Consider the following 26,310-nt stretch of genomic DNA (forward strand, 5'->3'; position numbering starts at 1 on the left):
AAGCGATAAAAGACTTATGTTGTGAAATTAATAATAACAGTTATTTAGAAAATCTTTTATCAACCAAAGATCAGTCAGATGATGCAGGTTGTCAGCTATTGACATTTGCAAAAAAAAGACAAATATCATGAGAACAATAAAAAGTTTCCTTCATGTTATATCATTTATGTTATAGTCCTTATAAGACACATTTAATTTAGTGTTTTATAGAGTATATAAAACTCACAATTATTACAAGTACCGATATTTAGCACTTAATATTACACCTATATCAGTAGCATTTTTTCAGCATTTTTTACATAAAATTAAGTTTATATAAAATTATTTCATCAGACTGTTATTTTAATTAAAATACGTAACAAGGAGAAATTGTTCAATACATAATCTAATGTATTTGGTATATCTTTAATTTTTTTGTCATCTGATTGGCTTGTACATTATTTTCAAGAAATTATTTAAACATATCTATAAATTTCACCACTTACTAACTAATGATTTATCAATCTGAATGTTTTACTATTAGGCACTGATCTACACTTCATTGAAATATTGTTAGAACATTATTGTCCAAAGATTCTATGTTTTTGCTGTAAATGTTTTTGACAAATGCAGTTTAACAAAATTAATGCTAACATAAAAATTATATTTAAATAATTAATAGTATAAAAAATTTGAATGTGTTGTATTTAAAATTGTGAGATTCTTATTATTATATTCTTCAAAATATACTATTAATAATTATGTTATTTATGCTCAAGTGTTTTTAAAATTATAATCTATTTTAAAGTAAATGTTTAATTGAATCACATTCAGTGTTTTATAAAACAAGAGCTAAAATTGCCCTATTTCATTGGCCCTGTAAAATTAATATTAGAATTTTTTTTTTCCTTACAGCTTAATGTGATGGCTATAATAAAATGACAGAAAGTAGAAAAAGAATAATATTATACGAGGAAAAACACAAGACATGTGAAAAGGAAACAGCTGTATCAAGTCAACCAAAAGATACAAGAAAAGATCGATTTTCTCAGATATAAAAGATAGTGATCGGTCAGGCTAATGCAAACACACAACTTTTTGACAGAAATATTGGGTGAATTAACATAATTTAATGCTGAAGTTTAAAAGTATTTGAGAGATTACACAGGTTGAAATCTTCTGAATTTATAACCTTGTACATGTAAGATATACATAAGCCGCACAGACATTCCCAAAAGTTCCCGACTGTCAGACATTTTTCACCCATTAATGCCTAATGGGCTCTCCCATCCTAAATTGGATTAATTTATTTCCAAAAGTAGGGATGTCTAGTATATTTATTTATATATTTAGAATATTTCTTAAAAAATTCCTGTAAGCAAACAGCGCAGACCCTGATGAGACGCTGCCGGCGTCTCATCTGGGTCTACGCTGTGCAAAGGCCTTTTTTCTAGACGCTAGGCGTAAATGGGTTAAGACAGGTCCAATTGGAAATGCTATGTTGCTGGTTCCGAATGTCCGGTACATAATTAAAGAGCATAAGTTTATTTATTTAATATATAAATTAAAATCTGAAAATAAAAGACAGCTTAAATGAAAAATGATCAGCAGTAAAAAAAATGCCATATTTTTGTTCACATTCATGAAATGTTACTGCGCATGCACATTGAACACATTTCTCCTATGCGAGTAAATATGTCAATCGTTTTTACCGTTAAACATATTCTGCAACTCAGATTGTTGAAATTGGGGTATTCATAGTTTGTTCCTGATCAAATTTACAATTAATACTGCTTTTTCATTTATTTATATATCTTTGTGGCTGAATGTGTTGACATTTGTAGTTTAATTATGATTTGATACATAATTTCGCGACCAAGGTAATTATGTTTGTCATTGAAATTTTCTAAATACCTATATTTGCTTGGTGCTTTTAAAACTTTAGTCTTATTTAATTTATATCTCACATGCAGAGTTCGACACTAAGGCACGTCCGACAGACGTCTAGTAAGATCGGTGGTCGGGCTAGTAAAACTGCGGGCTAGCTTGTCCGACTGGTCGTACATAAAAAAAATCTACACTGATTCATATAACTATTACTAACTACTGTGAAAACCTTTATTTTTAATGTGTAAAATTACTCTCGTATCCGTTATTTACATTAAAACAAAACTAGTGTATTTAAATAAACGAGGAGCATTCACATGATTCATCGCTATTTTTAGACGCAAAGGAGAGCTTCCTGCAGAAATTGCTTGTTTCCATTGGTCAAGTTGTCATGAATATTAATGATTTTCTGCAGTGTCGTAAAACTGTAGAGCATGACTTTACGACTTCTATCGAAAATCGGTATCGTCAATGTAAACATTTTTGCGTAGCCGACAAGAGAATGTAATTTAAAGAATGGCTTTGTTCAAGTTCGGATTTTCGTCCGACAAATCAGTAACTGTTAATAAAAAAGAATCCGACGCTTAAACTGACACGAAACGTAAATATGAAGAAACACAAAAACATCAATTTTATCCTAGATGGAAAATCCAGTCAGTTCCCATGGATTGAATTTGACGGAGAAAAGCAAAAAAAGTTTTATTTTATTGTTTTACTATATGCATCAAAAAAAAATCTAGTGTTCACTGATTATTTACTGATAAATCCTGATTAAACAGTTACATGACACAATTGTGTTCATTTGCTATGTCATTTGTGGTCTAGTAGACATCAGGTTCGGGCTAGTACATTTTAAGAGGAGCTGGTCCGACGGTCTTGCTGTAAAAAAAGTTAATGTCGAACCCTGACATGTGTTCTGTTGTTGTAGGTACTCCATTGATTCCTAACAAGTATAAATGTGATTTTTTTGTAAAATAATTTATTTACATTCTTCAGTCACTGTCACGTACACTAAATTATCAGTATCTGAAAAGATTTGTTCTAACAGCAAGTTGCATGATACCAGTATACAATTATTGAATTTTCATTGCGAAATTCAATTGTCTTTAACTAATTTTTGGTTTAAATAATTGTATTTAAAATACTGAGTGTGTTGTGATTTGTTAGTGTTCATTGTTCAGTGTTGTTTTGTTTATTTTCCATTTCATTTTTTCAATTTATATCGTTTTGTCAATAAATTTTACTCCGTGGTGTGATGTTTCAGTCCAATGAATCCCAGTCTGTTTTCCTGCAAATTAAACTGTCCTGTGGACTTTAAATACTTTTGATAATGTCTGATATGTGACAAAAACATGAAGATTGTCGTACAAAAAAACAATACATGGTTGTATAATGCTAATCATACAATTTTGTTGAAATCAATAAACAAGGAACAACATACATTCCTGATATCTAAACTAGAAACTACTAACAAAAAGAATGATGGACATTCTTAATTATAGAATTTAAATGTGACTAATCCAATTAAAGACCCATTTAAAGAGACATATTTGGACTGTTTTACCCTCGAGTTTTGTTACAATTTAACAATTGAGTACTGATGTCAGGATTTAACCCTTTCCCACTTAAGATACCCATTTAACCCTTTACCACTTAGATACATATTTAACCCTTTACCACTTAGATACATATTTAACCCTTTACCACTTAGTTACGTATTTAACCCTTTACCACTTAGATACGTATTTAACCCTTTACCACTTAGATACGTATTTAACCCTTTACCACTTAGATACATATTTAACCCTTTACCACTTAGATACATATTTAACCCTTTACCACTTAGATACGTATTTAACCCTTTACCACTTAGATACATATTTAACCCTTTACCACTTAGATACATATTTAACCCTTTACCACTTAGATACGTATTTAACCATTTACCACTTAGATACATATTTAACCCTTTACCACTTAGATACGTATTTAACCCTTTACCACTTAGATACATATTTAACCCTTTACCGCTTAAATACTCATTAAACCCTTTGACACTTAGATAGGTATTTAACCCTTAACCACTTAGATACGTATTTAACCCTCTACCACTTAGATACGTATTTTAACAAATTTATTGTGCCTTAGAAAGTGACATGTAATTAAAGACCTTTCTTACTAGATTCAAGTTTTAAAGGCTTCATTTCCAACCCTAATAGATACTGATTAGCAGCAAACAGCATAAAACCTGAAAAGACTGTGAATTACTCGCCGGCTATTCTGGTTTTATGCTGTTTGCACATAACCATTTCCACTTTGCCTATGAGTGGGAAAAAGAGTTAAGTCATCTCCAAAACTTATCCATGTACATGGAAGACGCGAATTACATGGGTGAAAGTTGAAAAATCCCAAAATATTGAAAATAATATCTGGGGGCCTGGGGGCCGATAAGCTCCTGCATTTTAGCTTAGTTGAAACAAAGAAATCACTTCTCCTGAGCTTAAACTTAAAAACACCTGTATTTTTAAGTTTGGCTAGAAAATATCATAATCTATTTTTCAAAATTTCATGTAGATAAAATGTGATAGGCAAAATCTGTAAGATAACACTAACATTTCTCAACTATATACAAATATTTACAGTATAATAAAGATCAATGAACATATGTTATAGCAATACATTTTCTGTTTTGTATTTTTAAGTAATTTGTTTGTATATCTTATCTAGTTATTTTCTAATGATTTGATTTCCACCTCCAGTAATTTTTCACATGGGTATTGTCCTCGGCATGAGACTTGAAAGCCTTTTTCCCATTTGATTGGTACTTCATTGTTTTGAAACTTGTATATTTTTTTGAGAGATTAGACCGTTTCGTAACCTCGATTTCCATTGGTTGACTGATTTACGTTAACCAATCAAAACGCTTTTTTAAAAACCGAGTCAGATTCCCGAAATAGTTCGAGTTATTCTGTGCGGTAAACCATTTCATAGACAAAGGAATCGTAAATTATCAGCAGATTTTGTCAGAATATTCTAAAGAGGTGACGTCATGCTGCCTCAATTTGCACGCACAGAGGGTCTTTTGGTTGGATTCATTTTACGGGAGACTTGTTATTTCGGCTCGTAGCTGTTACTGTTTTAAAGATCGAATTTACGGAAATCCGTAATATTACGGAAAACTTTCACCCATGAAATTCACATTGGTTACCTCTTTTTATAGTGTTCAAACTCTGACATATATTTTCATTGGTCTAAATTTGTTTATTCTTAATTCGTTATTCTGAAAAGAGGTTGTTCAATGCAGGCCATGTTCAAGTCACAAAGTGGATGTTTTGTTTTTACCCAAAAATGAGTTCTTGACCTTTAAAGTTGGGAAAAACAAGTTTATTTATCAACAATTATATCAATGTCCTATATTGATATATGAATTTTCATAACAATCAATAATCTACTTATAGTTATATTTTGCACACTAAAAATCAAACAAAGAACAACAACTTTATACATAGTAATACAAGTTTTTGTTCTTGAACTCTGCCTACAAATTTAATTCTTAAATCGTTATGTGAAGTTTAATTTAAATCCTGTCTATACTTTATTTAGTTAATTGTTAAGTTCTAAGTTATGATCTGCACAATAAAATTCCACTTAATGCAATGGAGGTATGCACTTATAGAAATATACCAAGCGCAATCACTTCATACACGTTGAACAGAAAATTATGATTTGCACTTTGCACTTACCCAAAATGTTACTTGTATATCTATGAAGATTTATTTAAATAACTTCAATTAATGGAATTATAGTTTGCACAAGCCAATAACTCTTTGCAAGTTAATGGAACATTTACCCTGCACTTCCACTCACAGGCCTTTATAAATGCAAAAAGTTTTATTTAGTTTAAACATATTTTATTTAAAGAACAATCATATTATATACAAAGTATGCATACATAGTTACAATTGATTTACATGTTCCGAAAATGGATAAGAACGAAAGACCAAGTCTTGTATAGTTCTTCTCCGTACATATTTTTTGCAGAATTGTAACTTTACGATTCAGTGGGTGGTTATAATGTTTTAGTAAACATACAATAAGACATTTTAAACAAAAGAAGGAAACTTGAAATATAGAAGGAAAAAATAAAAATAAAAGAAACATTTTGTAATACAAGTAGAAGAAGCGAAACAAGACATTGAGACTGGGATCGGACGAAGGAAGCTAATCAAACGTACCGATATAGTTTTTTTTTATTCTGTTTAAAAAATTGAATAGTTATGTTCTGCACACACAAAGCAAAGGGCATTAACTCCAAAATAACTACAGCAAGAGTAATGTTTCCTGTACTCTGCACTTCTTCTCGACAATGTCCTCCATCAAATTAAATGCAGTTTTATTTCAAACCCCTGTATACTTAAATGATTGGTGTATAAAAATTTAACAAAGGGCAATCACCCAGTTAAAAAAAACTAGAGCTTTGTCACAGACATGATGAATACCCCCACATGCCACATTGACACAAAATATTTAGCATGTTGTCTTCACAAAAAACAGCGGACACCATGCTCAATGTTTAAAACGCACTAAATGACCCTGTGACCTAGTTTTTGACCGGGCATTGCCCATGTTCAAACTTGACCTACACATCATCTAGATACAACTTCTAACCAAGTGTGATGGAGATCGGATGAAAACTACTTGAATTAGAGAGCGGACAACATGCTGAATGTTTAAAACACACTAAGTGACCCCGTGACCTTATTTTTGACCCGACATGACCCATATTGAAACTTGACCTAGACATCATCTAGATACAAATTTTGACTAAGTTTGGTGAAGATCAGATGAAAACTGCATGCATTAGAGAGCGGACACCATGCTGAATGTTTAAAACACACTAAGCGAACCTGTGACCTAGTTTTTGACCTGCCATGAACCATGTTCAAACTTGGCCTAGACATCATCTAGATACAACTTCTAACCAAGTTTGGTGAATCTCGGATGAAAACTACTTAAATTAGAGAGCGGACACCATGCTTAATGTTTAAAACGCACTAAGTAACCCTGTGACATAGTTTTTGACCCGGCATGACCCATATTCAAACTTGACCTAGACATCATCTAGATACCACATCTGACCAAGTTTGGTGAAGATCGGATGAAAATAACTTGAATAAGAGAGCGGACACTTAATACGGACCGACAGACCGACCGACCAACAGACAAGCTCACTTCTATATACCCCCCTAAACTTTGTTTGTGGGGGTATAAAAATAATCTTTGACTTAGGCAGTTTATTAAGGCCACCTATCATTATATTATTTTACAGGCTACACAAAAAGCGGGCAATAACTTTAAAAAGACTGAAAAGAGAATTATGGCTCTAGTACCCTAATCTAATCCTCTAAATGTCTTCTATCAATGTGCAAAGTTTTATCAAATACCTTCAATACTAAAGGATTTTTACTACAAACAAACAAGAGATGTGTTTGTCAGAAACACAATGCCCCCTTTTGCGCCGCTTTGAAGCCATAAATTTGACCTTTGACCTTGAAGGATGACCTTGACCTTTCACCACACAAAATGTGCAGCTCCATGAGATACACGTGCATGCCAAATATCAAGTTGCTATCTTCAATAGTGAAAAAGTTATGAAGATGTTTAATGTTTTGGTTAAAGTTTTTGATTTTGTTTTTTTGACCTTTGACCTTGAAGGATGACCTTGACCTTGACCTTTCACCACTCAAAATGTGCAGCTCCATGAGATACACATGCATGCCATATATCAAGTTGCTATCATGAATATTGCAAAAGTTATGACCAAGGTTAAAGTTTTGGTTAAAGATTTGGGACACACACACACACACATACAATGACAGACAGGCCAAAAACAATATACCCCCGATCTTTCGATCCGGGGGCATAAAAAATAATAATGAAGGGCAAAAATTGCTTCTATTTTGAAAGTTAACTGAAAGTTTACTTTCCACTTCCCCTTTCCTCTTTTATTACACGAAGTTTTATCATGGAATCTCTTCAATACTTCTTGATTTTTGTTTGGTAAAAAAAACAACGGTAAGGACTGCAGAACGAAAAGACAAACAAAGCAATAATACTTACATTCCTGTCATTGAGAGCATAGAAATCTGACAGAGAGAAAATAGAAAGAGGCATTACGATCTAATTTATTAATCATTAGGATAAGAGTTTTCAGGCATAAACAGACTATTGTCAAATAACATGAATTATTGTCAATTTGCAATGTGCCAAAATTGTAAATAAGAACACTGCTGACAGCTCGATACTTTGATCAAAATTATGCTCATTCAATGCTTAGAAAATTATCCTGAAATTGCAATAAGTGATCCCCAAATCATCATGCATGGCATAAAATGATTTCCAAAAGCTTCTTGACTGTACTACTTAGTCTTAAAATAACTATTTCGAACTAAAATCAATTTGTGTTAGACACTCATAACAGCTGGGTTTAAATACCATTTGTCATGAACAATACTTAAGTTGCATTTGAATGTCTTTTTTAAAGATAAGAAAATTACTTGTGTGGTGGTACTAATGGCGTAATATTGAAATCAATTGCCCTAAGAATCTCATAGCAAAACAGATGAAGCAGTTATTGAACCCATCAGTCCTGGTTGCATCATCAACTTTTAATCTACTATCCTCAAGAGTGTCTGGCAGTGTGTACCGTAATTACTTTAAGTTTTCTGACTCTCTAAGTTTTCGGACAGATAATTATTTTGTTGTGACTCATAATTTGCGGATATACAGGTTTTCGTCCATAATATATGTCTCTTAATTTTCGGACAGTATATTTTACTGTGCTATTGTACAGACTTCAGCCCTGTTTTCGCTTATCTTGTGACACTTCGATCATGGATTTTTACAACCGGATTAAGGTCATAAAACCTGGCAGATGCATGCTGAATGTTATATGTTTTAACTTTTTTGTTCTATATCATTTCAGGCAAGAGTTAGCAAAGCTATTAAGTTATATTTATTTTTTTAAACCAAACAAAAAGAGTAAATCACAATAAATTTATCGCACATTGATTTATTGCTTTTATTTCAATATAAATATCATTTTATGACACCTTATTATCTGTCTCTAAATTATCAGACACCTGTCATATTTGAATCTTTGTTGTATCTAAATTTTCCGACACAACGAAAAATTATTATTTTTAAGTGTCAGAAAACTTCGAGTAATGACGGTAATGATGAGTCTAAAATTTCAATTAGTAAAATACTGAACAGTTGCTCAGGTGAAATAAAAAAAAATCAAAATAAATGCCAAATAAAGTGAAGATGGTCTCATTGACTGCAATTCTTAATTACCCTTGGCACTTCAGTTAAGCTTATGTTATTCTCAATTTTGCTACATCGAGCCCCATACAATGCAAGAATAGCAAAATACCTGAAGAACATTCATTTCGTAGATATATAAAGTTACAGAACCAACTTTATGAGAATTGTTTAAAAACAAAACAAGATGTGTTTGTGAAACACAATGTTCCCCTATATGACGTTTGACCTTGAAGGATGACCTTGACCTTGTGAAGGATGACCTTGACCTTTCACCACTCAAAATGTGCAGCTCAATGAGATACACATGCATGCCAAATATCAAGTTGCTATCTTCAATATTGCAATAATATTCATAAAATAAGCGATTTGGGCCTATATATTTGACCTCTGACCTTGAAGGATGACCTTGACCTTGACCTTTCACCACTAAAAATGTGCAGCTCCATGAGATGCACATGCATGCCAAATATCAAATTGCTATCTTCAATATTGCAAAAGTATTTATAAAATAAGCGATTTGGGCCACATATATTTGACCTCTGACCTTGAAGGATGACCTTGACCTTGACCTTTCACCACTCAAAATGTGCAGCTCCATGAGATACACATGCATGCCAAATATCAAGTTGCTATCTTCAATATTGCAAAAGTATTCATAAAATGAGCGATTTTGGCCACATATATTTGACCTCTGACCTTGAAGGATGACCTTGACCTTGACCTTTCACCACTCAAAATGTGCAGCATCATGAGATACACATGCATGCCAAATATGAAGTTGCTATCTTTAATATAGCAAAAGTTATTGCAAAATGTTAAAGTTGGCGCAAACAAACCAACAGACCAACAGACAGGGCAAAAACAATACATAAAAAGCAATAATCATAAGCAGCACAAGATGCAAGGGTAATTAACTTTCATATTTCCATGCATGAGTATGCTAATACATCCATTAATGAGTACAATAGAATTAAAAGAGAGGCTATATTTTAATTAGAGAAGATTCAGCGTTCAATGAACCTTATGCCATCCGTTTAAGTCTTGTAATTAATCATTAGGGCAATTTAAATTAATCTAAAATCACAATATATCTAGAAGCATTTGCAGATGCTGGGGGGCATAAATATCAATTTGCTTTGTTGTTGATGTTCATGATGAAACTAAGGGGCCAAGATAGCTCTGGGTAATGCTCACCCAAGTTTAATGTTATATCTATAATTCGTTTGAAGTTAAGTTCTCAGGCAACACATTAAATTGATGGACAAAACCACAAAGTTATTAAGATTAACTGATGTTGTTAAAATCTGAAACCTCCATTTAATCTTATATTTAGATATAAGTATGAAGATGGTCACGAAATGATTAGAATTGTTGACATTTTTTTACTTATTGTATTATAAGATGAGAGATGTGTTTGTCAGAAACACAATGCCCCCTATTGAGCCGCTTTGAAATAAATTTTTAATATATCATTTGGCATTCAAAGATGGAAAGCTGAGCAGGGAGTTGATGACAGCTGGCTTCAGCAAGAAGCAGCTGTAAATTTGTGTTACTAAATGTACAACGTATTTATGATTTTATCCTTTGTGTTGTGTTTAATGTTCTTATTTGTTGTTAAATAATATGATTCTTTTAAAAAACCTGGCAAAAATATTGATAACACCCTTGTTCAAAACTTAACTTTTGTTTTGTTTTTAAATGAGTATGGGTTCAAATTTGTATGATTTAAGTTTGTATTTTTAAAAATCAAGGACAACTTGAAATTTAACATTGCGTCAATGCAGTTTGTAGTTTGCAAACTTTAAAACTTAACACTAGTATTATGTGAACAAGATTATAGTTTATTGTTAAGTGTTATTTTTTTCAATATTTTATATATATATAAAAGCTGTAACAAGAACATTTGTAAACACAAATATTAAAATAATAAACTCTATGCTTCTTATTAAATATTATCACTGACAAAGAAATAACAACAAACAGACTAGAAATGGCGCGGCAGAGGCCGACGCGTATCCCCACGCCGAATGTTTGACCTAGGTGTGCCCCAGGGTTGGTAATGCGGCCATGCATAGCTGAGATTGACCGTATTGTCATAAGAGAAGTTCATCATCAATAAGAAGTGAATTGGTGTAGAAATGAAGAAGTTATAGTAAAAGGCAATTTTGGGTGGGTGTGGTCTATGTGGGCGGGGCCCCAGGGTTGGTAATGGGGCCATGCATAGTTGAGATTGACCGTATTGTCATAAGAGAGGTTCAGTATCAATTTGAAGTGAATCGGTGTAGAAATGAAGAAATTATAGTAAACGGCAATTTTGGGTGGGTGTGGTCTATGTGGGCGGGGCGCCCCAGGGTTGGTAATGGGGCCATGCATAGTTGAGATTGACTGTATTGTCATAAGAGAAGTTCAATATCAATTTGAAGTGAATCGGTGTAGAAATGAAGAAATTATAGTAAAGGCAATTTTGGGTGGGTGTGGTCTATGTGGGCGGGGCCCCAGGGTTGGTAATGGGGCCATGCATAGTTGAGATTGACCCTAATGTCATAAGAGAAGTTCAGTATCAATTTGAAGTGAATCCGTGTAGAAATGAAAAAATTATAGTAAATGGAATTTTTTGGTGGGTGTGGCCTATGTGTGCGGGCGCCCCAGGGTTGGGATTGGGGCCATGCATAGTTGAGATTGACCCTAATGTCATAACAAAAGTTCAGTATCAATTTGAAGTGAATCCGTGTAGAAATGAAAAAATTATAGTAAATGGAAATTTTTGGTGGGTGTGGCCTATGTGGGCGGGGTGCCCCAGGGTTGGGAATGGGGCCATGCATGGTTGAGATTGACCGTATTGTCATAAGAGAGGTCCAGTATCAATTTGAAGTGAATCGGTGTAGAAATAAAGAAGTAAATGTAAAATAACCTAAAAAAATGAGTGATAATTTCTGACGCGGCCCCACCCCAACCGCTATAACTTTTGACCCAGGGGTCAGATCAAAATTCCAAATAGTGCAGGGTCGCACATATGCTCATAGCTACCATGTGTGTAAGTTTCAAGGTTCTAGTGCTTTTAGTGTAGGAGGAGATAGTGGCCAGGACGGACAGACGGACGGACGGACGGACGGACGGACGGCGGAGATAACCACAATATCCCCACCTTTTTTTCAAAAAGCGTGGGGATAATAACACACTGCAATTGAAATATAACTGCATAAAATGCTGAGCATAACTATTTAACCCTTTCCCACTCAGAGGCAAAGTGAAAATGGCTATGTGCAAACAGCATAAAACCAGAACAGCCTGCAAGTAACTCAGTCTGTTCAGGTTTTATGCTGTTTGCTGCTCATTCGTATCTAAGGGTTGTAAATAAAGCCTTTAAAACTTGAATCTTAAGAAAGGTCTTCAATTAAATATAACTTTCTGAGAGACTACAAACACGTCAAAAATATAACTTTCTGAGAGACTACAAACACGTCAAAAATATAACTTTCTGGGAGACTACAAACACGTCAAAAATATAACTTTCTGGGAGACTACAAACACGACAAAAATATAACTTTCTGAGAGACTACAAACACGTCAAAAATATAACTCTCTGAGAGACTACAAACACGACAAAAATATAACTTTCTGAGAGACTACAAACACGACAAAAATATAACTTTCTGGGAGACTACAAACACGTCAAAAATATAACTTTCTGGGAGACTACAAACACGTCAAAAATATAACTTTCTGGGAGACTACAAACACGTCAAAAATATAACTTTCTGAGAGACTACAAACACGTCAAAAATATAACTTTCTGAGAGACTACAAACACGTCAAAAATATAACTTTCTGGGAGACTACAAACACGTCAAAAATATAACTTTCTGAGAGACTACAAACACGTCAAAAATATAACTTTCTGAGAGACTACAAACACGTCAAAATACATATCTAAGTGGGAAAGGGTTTAAGTTATATAGAGCAATTTGAACAACATGGCAATTATGGATAAGCTGGAAAATAAATAATTGATCTTATAATTACAATAAGGTGTGTCTTTCACAAGAAATGTTATGCCAAATACCACATATTGTTATTTTTATGTTCGCTCTTTATAATATTTTATATACCAGTATTACTTTCATATTTTATAGCAGTCTGAGGGATGAATTTAATTGAATATTTTAATCTTGAATGAAATATTTATTCCCAACAAATAATTTAACATTAACCATTTCAAGAAAAAACATGGCTGTAATCATCTCAATACTATGGAAGAATGCCGCCACCAGCCAACATTGAAAAATTACATTAAAATTTAGTACAGAGTAATCTGACATTAACCCTTTGCATGCTGGGAAATTTGTTGTCTGCTAAAATGTTGTCTGCTGAATTTCTAAAATTAGCATTTTCTTAGATTTTTTTCAAAAAATACTATCAAAATAGCAAACAGTTTGGATCCTGATGAGACGCCACGTTCTGTGGCGTCTCATCTGGATCCAAACTGTTTGCAAAGGCCTTCAAAATTCGGTTCCAGCACTGGAAGGTTTAATGCTTTAATGCTTAACTCCACATCACTGTAATTAGATGAGCCTTAAATAGTGATTTAAAAAATAATATTAATCAAGTGTTATTAGTCACTCTTATGGTTAAGTCCTGAGCATCATTGTAGTTGTTCATTTTTTTTTTTACTGCCATGATCAGAAAAATTATTTTTCACTTTAAATTATGACTATTTATTTTGCTGCACTGATGTTCGTGTCTTCTTTTTGGAATGTTAATGGGTATTTTTGCAAAAAGAAAAGCATGTAAGTGTTATGTTAAAGTTCTAGAAATTTATTTATTTCTTGTTTTCAGGTGCAAGAACCAGACACAATGGCTGAGGCCGACACCCCAAACATAACCAACCTTACAGATAACGCAGCAGCAGACATGTGTGCTTCGAACGACGCGATTACATTCCAGTATTATGCATGGGGAATAGTGGCAAATATAATCGCCGTATATGGAATCATCGGAAACATTCTTTCAATAATTGTGCTACGCCATCGACAAATGCGTAATTCCACATCTTATTACTTAATATCACTTGCTGTGTACGACATTATGTTGCTGACGTTGATGTCACTGTTTCTAGCCCTGCCAACGATTTATTTGGAAAAGGACGTGTTGGCAGGATTCTATTTTGCATGTCAATACATGCATCCATATGTATACCCCATGGCTTTAATAGCCCAAACAGGCACAGTGTACACAACGGTTGCCTTCACCATTGAGAGATACATAGCCGTTTGTAAGCCATTACACGCCGCAAACACGTGTACAATGTCGCGCACAAAACGCACCATACTTGTAATATTCGTCGCATCTGTCTCCTACAACATCCCACGGTTCCTGGAGTATCGCACAACAGAAATGTGGAGTGACAAATACAACAAGACAATTCCAACGGTTGAGTTAACAGAGATAGGAAGCGACCCACTGTTCCAGGAAGTGTACTTTATTTACCTGTATCTATCCGTCATGTTTTTGATACCATTCAGTTTGTTAACGATTCTCAACATTTTGCTAATTCGCGCCGTGAACAAAGCAAGAAAAACCCGAAATTTCATGAGTAATTCCAACACAAAGGAGACCAGTCTAACAGTGATGCTGATCGTAGTGATCAATGTATTTCTGGGATGTCAATTTCCCGCCTTAGTCGACAATATCACAGTTGCGCTGTTTGATTTTGCACAACTCAAATGCTCATTACAATGGGTGCAGTTTACAACGATAAGTAATCTTTTAGTCGTCCTTAATTCTGCCATAAACTTTATTCTGTACTGCATTCTCAGTAAGCGGTTTCGGCGTGTTTTTCTTAAAATTTTTCATTTCAAAAAGAGCAAGCCAAGGTTAAAATTTACAGTCCGTGGTCAAAGTTCGATATACGTGCGAAATTTGAATCATCATCGACCAGCCATTTATGGCACTGGTATGACAAACTATTACGATGTAGATTCTTCACTTTTATAATTCTTGAACTGTTTCGTGATTATTTTACAGACGCCGTATACAGATTTCATTAAAAAAAATTATCAATGGTACAACTTTGCATTAAGCAACCAGAGTTCTACACTTTTGTTAACAATTCAAATAACATATGATACTGTGCATAAGCTTCAAAAAAGGCACTAAATACATGAAGTACAGGCTTCTTCATGTTGACAGAAGTGTTTTCCAGATAATTTGTTAAACAATCCAAGAAAAGCTCACAGCTTGTCTGGTCAATATAAAGAAAAAGCTTGTAAACACCCCTTAGTCACGTCTGTTTGCCAAATCTTTATGAAACTTGCTCTGAATTTTTTTGTTGTACCAATTTTTTCTCAGACAAGTGAGATATCGTTCCTATCCATGAAAAAAACATTTTTAACAACTTATCATGAAACTTAAAATCTTGTATAATATCTGGGCTGAGTAGAAAAATGTTGTTTAAAATATGGCAGCCAGGTGTGGGGACAATTTTCCTTAATGGTCTATTGTGAGACTTGTGAACACTACCTACTTAAGGTATTTGGCCTTCTTGTATGTATGTTGTTGTTCTTGTTTTAAGTATGTTTCCAAAAATGTATTTGACCACATTTTATTAAATAAAGTCTTTCTTATGGTCACATTGTTTTTTCATTACCAAGTGCTTGATAAATAATGGTTCGGTATCATAATCATATCTCCAGTACACAGACATCACACTTGACAAACGCTTACATCACCCTGGACACATGCCAACATCACACTGGATATACACCAACATCACACTGGACATGCACAAACATCACACTGGACATACACCAACATCACACTGGACACATGCCAACATCAAACAGGACAAATGCCAACATCACACTGGATATACACCAACATCACACTGGACATACACCACCATCACACTGGGCACACACCAACATCACAATGGATATACACTGACATCACACTGGACATGCACCAACATCACATTGGACATGCACCAACATCACACTAAATATACACCAACATCACACTGGATATACCCCAACAACACACTGGACTTAACTGACATCACACTGGATATAAACTTACATCACTCTGGATATACACCAACATCACACTGGATACACTGACATCACACTGGATGTACACTAACATCACACTTGACATACACACTGACAACACACTGGATATACACCAAAAACACACTGGATATACACTGACATCACACTGGATATACACGGACATCACACTGGATGTACACTGACATCACACTGGATATACACTGACATCACACTGGATACACTGACATCACACTGGATGTACACTAACATCACACTTGACATACACACTGACAACACACTGGATATACACCAAAAACACACTGGATACACACTGACATCACACTGGATATACACTAAAATCACACTGGATATACACTGACATCACACTGGATATACACTGACATCACACTGGATACACACTAACATCACACTGATATACCCCAACATCACACTGGATATACAGCAAAATCACACTGGATATACACTGACATCACACTGGATATACACTTACATCACACTGGCTGTTCACTGACATCACAAAGGATATACACTGACATCACACTGGATATACACTGACATTACACTGGATATACACTGACATCACACTGGATATACACTGACATCACACTGGATATACACTGACATCACACTGGATATACACTGACAACACACTGTATACACACTTATCACACTGGATATACACTGACATCAAACTGGATGTACACTGACAACACACTGTATACACACTGACATCACACTGGATATACACTGACATCACACTGGATACACACTGACATCACACTGGATATACACTGACATCACACTGGATATACACTGACATCACACTGGATATACACTGACATCACACTGGATACACACTGACATCACACTGGATATACACTGACATCAGACTGGATATACACCAACAACACACTGGATATAAACTGACATCACACTGGACATACACTGACATCACACTAGATATACACTGACACCACACTGGATATACACTAGAGCTGTAACGATTCGGTTTGATGCATCGAAAAACCGGTTCAATGCTGCCGATTCGATTTCGATACCAATACGGCCAATTTCGATTTGATTCACTGCAATCCAGATTGATCTGCATTTTAAACTTTACTTTCCGAATCAGTCGTCTAAACGTTCTTGTCATTTGTAATACGTCTTGTGATTGGTCAATAGTTGATATGGCATCTTATGAATAACATGCTGAGCATTACATCAGCCGGTAAAATGGCGTCTTCAACTACGCCGAAAGACGCACCGTCATAATTAAAATCAAAAGTATGGGAACTTTTCGGGTTTCGCGAAGGTTCTGATGCAAAGGCAACTTGCAAAACGTGTTTTGTTGACGTAAGTTACCCATATGGTTTGTTTACTAAACTGTGTGCATTCTGTTTACAAGTCAACTGGAAGTTGTTTATATACTTACTTTATATACTTGTTTTTTTTTCCTGTTAAAAACGTGTTATACATTGTGCATTTTATGTTATTAAAGAATAACTCAACAGGAAGTTTTGTTCAATAAATGTGTTACTTATAAAACAATGTTGCGTTTGTAAATATTATTTAAACAAGAGCACCGCCTTGCGGGTGCAGACCGCTCATCTATTTTCTTTTTAAAGGTGAAGGGACTCTCATTTTCAATCACAAAGGAGGGAGGAGTGGAGTGAAGAGGGGTGTATAGTGTGGGGTTGTGGACATTTATTACATTATCTTCCAAAAAAGCGAAAAAAAAAAAAAAAAAAATCGGGGGGGGGGGGGGGGGGGGGGGGGGGGGGGTTTGGGTGCGATGGTTGGACGGTATTTCAAACATAACAGTTTTAAAAAAAAAATGGGAGGGGGGGGGGGGGGGTATAGTGTGAGGGTTGTGGTGGTAATTTGTGAGATGATCTTAAAAAAAAAAAAAAAAAAAAAAAAAAAAAATGGGGGGGGGGGGGGTGGGGTAGGGGGGGGTGGGGGGGTATAGTGTGAGGGTGTGGTGGTCATTTGTGAGATGATCTTAAAAAAGAAAAAAAAAAAAAAAAAATTAGGGGGGGGGAGGGGGGACGGAGGGGGGGAGGGCACGGGGGTGGAGTCTATTGTGGTATGTCAGGTAAGAGTAGTTTCATCAAAGTATCAATCAAATCTAATCATAAATAAAGAAGTTATGGCAATTTTAGCAAAATTTAATAATTTGACCTTGAGAGTCAAGGTCATTCAAAGGTCAAAGTAAAATTCAAGTTGCCAGGTACAGTAACCTCATGATAGCATTTAAGTATTTGAAGTTTGAAAGCAATAGCCTTGATACTTAAGAAGTAAAGTGGATCGAAACACAAAATTTAACCATATATTAAAAGTTACTAAGTCAAAAAAGGGCCATAATTCCGTAACAATGACAACCAGAGTTATAAAACTTGTCCTTTTACTGTACCCTTATGATAGTTTGTGAGTGTTCCAAGTATGAAAGCAATATCTATGATACTTTAGGGGTAAAGTGGACCAAAACATAAATCTTAACCAAATTTTCAATTTTTCTAAGTATAAAGGGCCCATAATTCCGTCCAAATGCCAGTCAGAGTTACATAACTTTGCCTGCACGGTCCCCTTATGATAGTTCATAAATCTTGCAAGTATGAAAGCAATAGCTTTGATACTGTAGGAATAAAGTGGACCTAAACACAAAACTTAATCAAATTTTCAATTTTCTAAGTATAAAAAGGGCACATAATTCTGTCAAAATGCCAGTCAGAGTTACATTACTTTGCCTGCACAGTCCCCTTATGATAGTTAGTAAGTGTTGCAAGTATGAAAGCAATAGCTTTGATGCTTAAGGAATAAAATGGACCTAAACACAAAACTTAACCAAAATTTTCAATTTTCTAAGTATAAAAAGGGCACATAATTCTGTCAAAATGCATGCCAGAGTTATCTAACTTTGCCTGCCCAGTCCCCTCATGATAGTAAGTAAGTGTACCAAGTTTGAATGCAATAGCATTGATACTTACTGAGAAAAGTGGAACTAAACGCAAAACTTAACCAAAATTTTCAATTTTTTAAGTATAAAAAGGGCACATAATTCTGTCAAAATGCACGCCAGAGTTATCTAACTTTGCCTGCCCAGTCCCCTCATGATAGTAAGTAAGTGTACCAAGTTTGAATGCAATAGCATTGATACTTTCTGAGAAAAGTGGACCTAAACGCAAAACTTAACCGGACGCCGACGCCAACGCCAACGCCGACGCCGACGCCGACGCCGACGCCAAGGTGATGACAATAGCTCATAATTTTTTTTCAAAAAATAGATGAGCTAAAAATTAAACACTTTAAATGTACAATATAATAAGTAAATTATGTTAAATTATGTTAAGTATATTAAACCGTGCTCTATGAAAAAGGAGTTTAATGCATGTGAGAAGTGTCATCCCTGATTAGCTTGTGTAGTCTGCAAAAGCAAATCTGGGATGACACTTTCCGCTTTTATGATATTTTTTGTTTTAAGAAAGTCTCTCCTTAGCAAAAATCCAGTTAAGGTGGAAAGTGTCTCCCTGCTTAGCCTGTGCGGACTGCACAGGCTAATCCAGGACAACATTTTTTGCAGATGCATTAAACCCCCTTTTAACAGAGCACTGCTGTTATATAAGATGGTAAAAACCAGCCGGCAATCAGGTCTGGCAATAGAAGACAAATCCACTTGTAAAACACTGGAAACAAACTGGAAAGCTTGCAAACAACTATAGTTACCTGAAAACGTGGCAAAGAACTCAAATGGTTCCCTGAACAACGTAGTTCTTGTTGAATCATTTATTACAGATATTTTATGACCAAGATTTAAGGTCTTCAACAAAATTCATACAGGAATTGACATAACATGTGAATAATATGTTACAAAGAATAATTTTGAACGGATCACAAAATGTCAGCACATTATTTCATGGAAAAGCCATTTATACAATCAATGATGCACCAAAGGTCAAGTGTTTAATTTTTATGGGAGTTTGAAATGTATCTGTTATATACGCAATAATTTTTCCATGTAATCTTTTCAAATAACCGAGCCGAAACCGTGTGTGTCAATTGTTAGTAACAGTGACCTTGACCTTGAAAAGAGACCCATTCTAGGACTTGCTTTAAGCCACCTGCACACACAAAAATCAGTCTTAGATAGGTCTCCATTCAAACTTACTATGTCTAAAGTTTAATCAAACTTGGCAGAGATGATATGCCCAACAACATATCCACAAAGTTTCATGATAAAGTCAGAGAGCGGAGGCGCTAGTTTGACTTTTCTATTTGTGGGTTATATGCATGTGCGTAAAGTGTCATCCCAGATTAAGCCTGTACAGTCCCCACAGCCTATCAGTGACGACACTTTCCGCCTAAACTGGATTTTTGCACAGGCTTATCTTGGATGACAATTTTTGCAAATGCATTGAACCCCTTGTTCACAGAGCAAAGCTCATTTCAATTCAAAGGCCATAACTCAGAAGTGCTTCCAAAAATGTGGCTGGTTTTTGATCTTGGTCAATATATAATAATTTTGCCCAAAAACATTATCGCCAAGTTTTATAATCATCCGATTTAAACTGTCAGCGATAAAGAGTGGACATTGTCTCCTGGATACCCACTGCCTATTGCCTGCAACAGATGTTCCCAAAATATCCCTATATTTTAAAATGCTCATATAGAAATATATACGTAGGCTTTGTACAAAACTTGAATAACTACTTTGTGTGCATACTTTGTAACTGAAATATATGATTTTGCTAGGCATGACCCAAAAAAATACATTCATCTAATCAACCACCACATCACATTTGAAAGGAAAGAAAGCAACAATTGATTCATTAATAAAATTGCCTCACATAAATGTAAGAATGATTCAGCTGCCAATCATTACCATACCCACACCAATCTCATTAGTGTGAGTGTTCATGGATATTAATACATTGCAGCAATGAATAGGTCCTGCTTTCTGTCTTCTTATTCGTTTAATTGACACCTGAAGCTAATTTGACAATGTTGTTGAGACTTAAGTCAATATTTTGTCTGACGTTTGTTTGACAGTGCCATCAATTATACAGAAAAAATGCAGAAAAATAAGAAACACAAACATATGTCTAGCACAAACTACTTCCACAAGAAAGCATACTGTGGAATTCAGATAAGGTGAATCCATTTTTTGCAGCATTTCTGTGTTGACTGTTTGCAAAAGGGAGACAGTCGGGCAACAACAAAAATAAGGTGCAACATCCATCGCCCTTTTCAATAATTTTCAATTTTGCATTATACACCCCAAAAAGACAGTAAATATATCCAGTATAATAATGGAAACACTCAAGCATACCAATTATTAACCCCTTTAACCCTTTGCATCCTGGGAAATTTGTCGTCTGCTAAAATGTCGTCTGCTGAATTTCTAAAATTAGCATTTTCTTCGATTTTTTTTCAAAGAATACTATCAGATTAGCAAACAGTTTGGATCTTGATGAGAAGCCACGTCTTATGGCGCCTCATCTGGATCCAAACTGTTTGCAAAGGCCTTCAAAATTCGGTTCCAGCACTGAAAGAGTTAAGAAAGCATACACCCCAGTAAAAGATTGTATGCTCCCAAGCATAAGGATGTATTACCCCTATGTGAATGCACCCTAGTATAAGAGAAGATACCTCCCCGTATAAGAATGGATAAAACCCAGTATAAGAATTGGCACACCAAAGTATAAGAATGGATACACTCTAGTATAAGAATGTATACTCCCCAGTTTAAGAATGGATCCACTATATTATAAGAATTGATACACCACATTATAAGAATGGATACACTCTAGTATAAGAATGTATGCTCCCAAGTTTAATAATGGATACACCACAGTATAAGAATGGAAACAAAACAGTATAAGAATGGATACACACTGGTATAAGAATGTATAACCCCTATAAAAATACATAACCCCAATAAGAATGGGATAAATCACAATACCCAATAAGAATGGGATAAATCACAATGTCAGAACGGATACACCCCAGCATAAGAATGAATACCCCATGAAGAATGGATACAAACCAATTATAAGAATGAATACACCCAATGCAGCATTATAAGAATGAATAACCTCTATAAGAATTGAAACACCATAGTAAACGATTGGATACATCCCAGTTTAAGAATGATCCTTTACAGAAGAATGAAAACTCTGGTGAAAGAATTGATACACTCTAGTATATTTGAATTGATACACCCCAGTTTAAAGATGAATACATACCAGTATAAGAATGGACAGGGGCGTAGCTGGGCATACGCAAATACGCACATGCGTACGCTGTATGGAACTAATACAAAATTAAAGTGAACAAAAAATGCAATAAAATGTGATGCCTAGCCCGGGTTAGGCATTTTTTCTATGCGAGAGGTGTGTTTTCATATATAAAACACTTAAACTGTCTTAAAGTGTTGGGGTTTTTTTCGACTTCATAAAATACGCATGATTTAACTACCATTTTAGAGGTCACGTTTCTTTTGGTGGTGACTATCCATAACATTTTTATCGACTGTGCTTTATCGTTGTTTTCTACTATGTACCCGCATGCATTGTAAACGAAGCGGGCAATTTTAAGAATGGCTGCTAATTTGATGTCGCCCCGTACAGAGATATTTTCGACGGAAAATCAGACCAGCCAACATCCGTACAGTCGTTCTGCTTTGAATTTATGGCGGACAAAGCCACTGATGCTGCCATTATGGAGCAAATGGCTCTCTGCCTTCGATTTACGATGCAGAGAAAGCATGTCTCCGGTAGGAGTTCGTTGGGTTTGCTGAGTGCAAGTCTACCACCTGCGAAGCTCTGGCTAAGGCCTTCCTCGAGAACCTTCAAGCTCTTGGAGTAAACATTCAGAAAATGCGCGGCCAAGGTTATGATGGTGAGTTGAGGGAGCAGAATAAGGTCCAGGCTTGTATCCAAGCCATCGTCGCGAGAGCTGTATACACTCACTGCAAGGCGCACTGGTTGAATCTCGCCATTATACACGCCTCCGACTCGATGCACGCTAAGAACATGATATTTTGCACTACAATATTGTCTGAAACCTCTCTCTGCACGTACGGCTTCGTTGAGATAAAAAATATTCCCCGGACCCCCCTAGCATGCTATTTGCGTACACTGAAAATCAGCCCAGCTATAACCCTGAGAATGGATATACGCCAGTATCAGAACATTACACCACAGTAGCAGAATGAATACATTATAGTTTAAGAATTGATTCACTCTAGTATAAGAATGGATACACCCCAGTATAAGAATGCAGAGAGTATTCCACATTTCCCTACACTGAGCAGTATACATTCAATCAGGCTATACTAAAAAGAAGCAGTGACTTTGCTAATGTTCTGGTGGATTATGCTCATATCAGCCAATTGAATGAATGGAGTACGTTCATGCCGGTCTGCTGGAGTTATGTTGAGGTCGTCAAAGGTGAAAAGCAGGGTAAAACAGCTGAAGTACACCGAAAAAAATGTTGACATTAACTTGTTTACTCCCTAACCTCTTCTTTTTTGGTGTCAAAAGCACTCCAGGGTGAAAAACCATCCTTAAAAGTATATCTGTAACACTGGTGATATTTACAGCAGAGAAAAAATGAAATCTTTTCTCTCAGAGCCACTAATGGTTTGACATTATAAAAGGAAAATTAACACCATAAACACCATTTTCTTGGAAAACAACCCAATTATTTACAAAAATAGATAGACAATTCTTCTGGAATTCGTGTTTATTGGCCTTATTGCCATGTCTGTATATTTGTTTAAAAATTGATTATGAAGTACATACAGATGAAACACTGCCATTGTTTTAAAGGGATCTTTTCACGATTTGGTAAATTGACAAAATTAAAAAACAAGAGGGTCTGAAAGGCCCAAAGTCGCTCACCTGAGATAACAAGATAGCATTGGAACAAATCTTCTGACCAGGTTTCATGAATATCAAAAAATAAATGTGGCCTCTACAGTGTTAACAAGGTTTTACTATAATAGCCAAATAAGGAAAAATGCTCCGCCCCCTGGCAGCCATGTTTTTCAACCAACCCGCATCATTTTTTAACTCTCCTAAGATGTTATGGGGTTGAATCTTCTGACCAAGTTTCATGAAGATCGGACAGTAAATATGGCCTCTAGAGTGTTCACAAGATTTTACTATAGCCATATAAGGAAAAAAGCCCCGCCCCTTGTAAGCCATGTTTTTCAAGCAAACATAATTATTTTCAAACTCATCCAAGATATCATTGAAACCAATCTTGTGACGAAATTTCATGAAGATTGGACAATAAATGTGGCCTCTATAGAGTGTTAACAATTAGGTTTTACTAAAGCCATATACATGTATAGCCATATAAGGAAAAATGCCCCGCCCCTGGTGGCAATGTTTTTATAGCAACCAAAACCATTTTCGAACTCATCTAAGATATCATTGGGACAAATCTTCTGACCAAGTTTCATGATGATCAGAAAATAAATGTGACCTCTAGAGTGTTAACAAGGTTTTACATGTACTATAGCCAATTATAAGGAAAAATGCCACGCCCCCGTGGTGGCCATGTTTTTCAACCAACCGGCATCATTTTTTAATTTGTCTAAGATATTATTGGGATGGATCTTCTGACCAATTTCATGAAGATCTGACTATAAATGTGGCCTCTAGAGTGTTAACAAGATTTTACTATAGCCATATATAGCCATATAAGGAAAAATCCCCCGCCCCTTGCCAGTCATGTTTTTCAAGCAAACGTAACCATTTTCGAACTTATCCAAGATATCAATAAGACAAATTTTCCTACCATATTTCATGAAGATTGGACAATAAATGTGGCCTCTAGAGTGTTAACAAGGTTTTACTATAGCCATATAAGGAAAAATGCCCCACCCCCTGGAGGCCATGTTTTTCAACCAAAGGGAATCATTTCTGAACTCGTCCAAAAAATTATTGGAATGAATCTTCTGACCAAGTTTCATGAAGATAGGACTATAAATGTGGCCTCTAGAGAGTTAAGAAGATTTTACAATAGCCATATATAGCCATATAAGGAAAAATGCCCCGCCCCTTTCAGCCATGTTTTTCAAGCAAAGGTTACCATTTTCAAATTCATTCAAGATATCATTGGGACAAATCTTCTGAGCAAGTTTCATGATGACTGGAAAATAAATGTGGCCTTTAGAGTGTTGACAAAGTTTTACTAAAGCCATATAAGGAAAAATGCCCCGCCCCCTGGCAGACATGTTTTTCAACCAACCGGCATCATTTTCGAACTCGTCCAAGATATTATTGGGATAAATCTTCTAAGTTTCATGAAGATTGGAAATAAATGTGGCCTCTAGAGTGTTAACAAGATTTTACTATAGCCATATATAGCCATATAATGAAAAATGCCCCGCCCCTTGGCAGCCATGTTTTTCAAGCAAAGGTTACCATTTCTGAACTCATCCAAGATATCATTGGGACAAATCTTCTGAGCAAGTTTCATGAAGATCGAAAAATAAATGTGGCCTCTAGAGTGTTAACAAGGTTTTACTATAGCCATATAAGGAAAAATGCCCCGCCCCCTGGCAGCCATGTTTTTCAACCAACCTCTAGAGAGTTAACAAGGCAAATGTTGACGGCGCATGACAGACGACAGACAAAACGTGATCACAAAAGCTCACCATTAGTACGTTGTGCTCAGGTGAGCTAAAAAATGACATTTTTGTTGGAAAATTAAATTTCATCATAAGTTTTCAAGGACATTGCAAAATATTTCTAAATGTCATATCTACAACGCTGACTGGTGATGGTCAAAGTATTTGTTATAAACTTGGTAGAAGATCTTTCTATTATAATTCCTTTAATAATTTTTACAATCAATCAATCAGTTTCTGAAAAACAATTTTAAAAGTTTGCTACATCTTCAGCTTTTGGTCGCCAGGACAAGCCCCTGGGAAAAACTTTGCTTAATGCATGTGATTAAAGTATAATTGTCAAAGATAAGCCTGTTATGGGATCTTTTTCTTTAAATGGAAGTCTCTTCACATAAAAAATTCAGAGTAGGC

At 35.3% G+C, this 26,310-nt stretch overlaps 2 protein-coding genes across 2 annotated transcripts in view; both read right to left on the minus strand.

Annotated features, from left to right (window-relative positions):
- The window catches only part of LOC127846487 (leucine-rich repeat and coiled-coil domain-containing protein 1-like), a 283,849-nt gene that overhangs the window by 183,995 nt on the left and 73,544 nt on the right, over positions 1-26,310 (minus strand). The window lies entirely within an intron of this gene.
- The window catches only part of LOC127846488 (uncharacterized), a 496,240-nt gene continuing 477,335 nt past the window's right edge, over positions 7,406-26,310 (minus strand). Inside the window, exon 19 of the mRNA XM_052377765.1 lies at positions 7,406-7,428. The gene's annotated coding sequence lies outside the window, so the exon portion shown is untranslated. The remainder of the gene's footprint in view (positions 7,429-26,310) is intronic.

Source organism: Dreissena polymorpha, chromosome 9 (assembly GCF_020536995.1).
Source record: "Dreissena polymorpha isolate Duluth1 chromosome 9, UMN_Dpol_1.0, whole genome shotgun sequence".
Lineage (NCBI taxonomy): Eukaryota > Metazoa > Mollusca > Bivalvia > Myida > Dreissenidae > Dreissena > Dreissena polymorpha.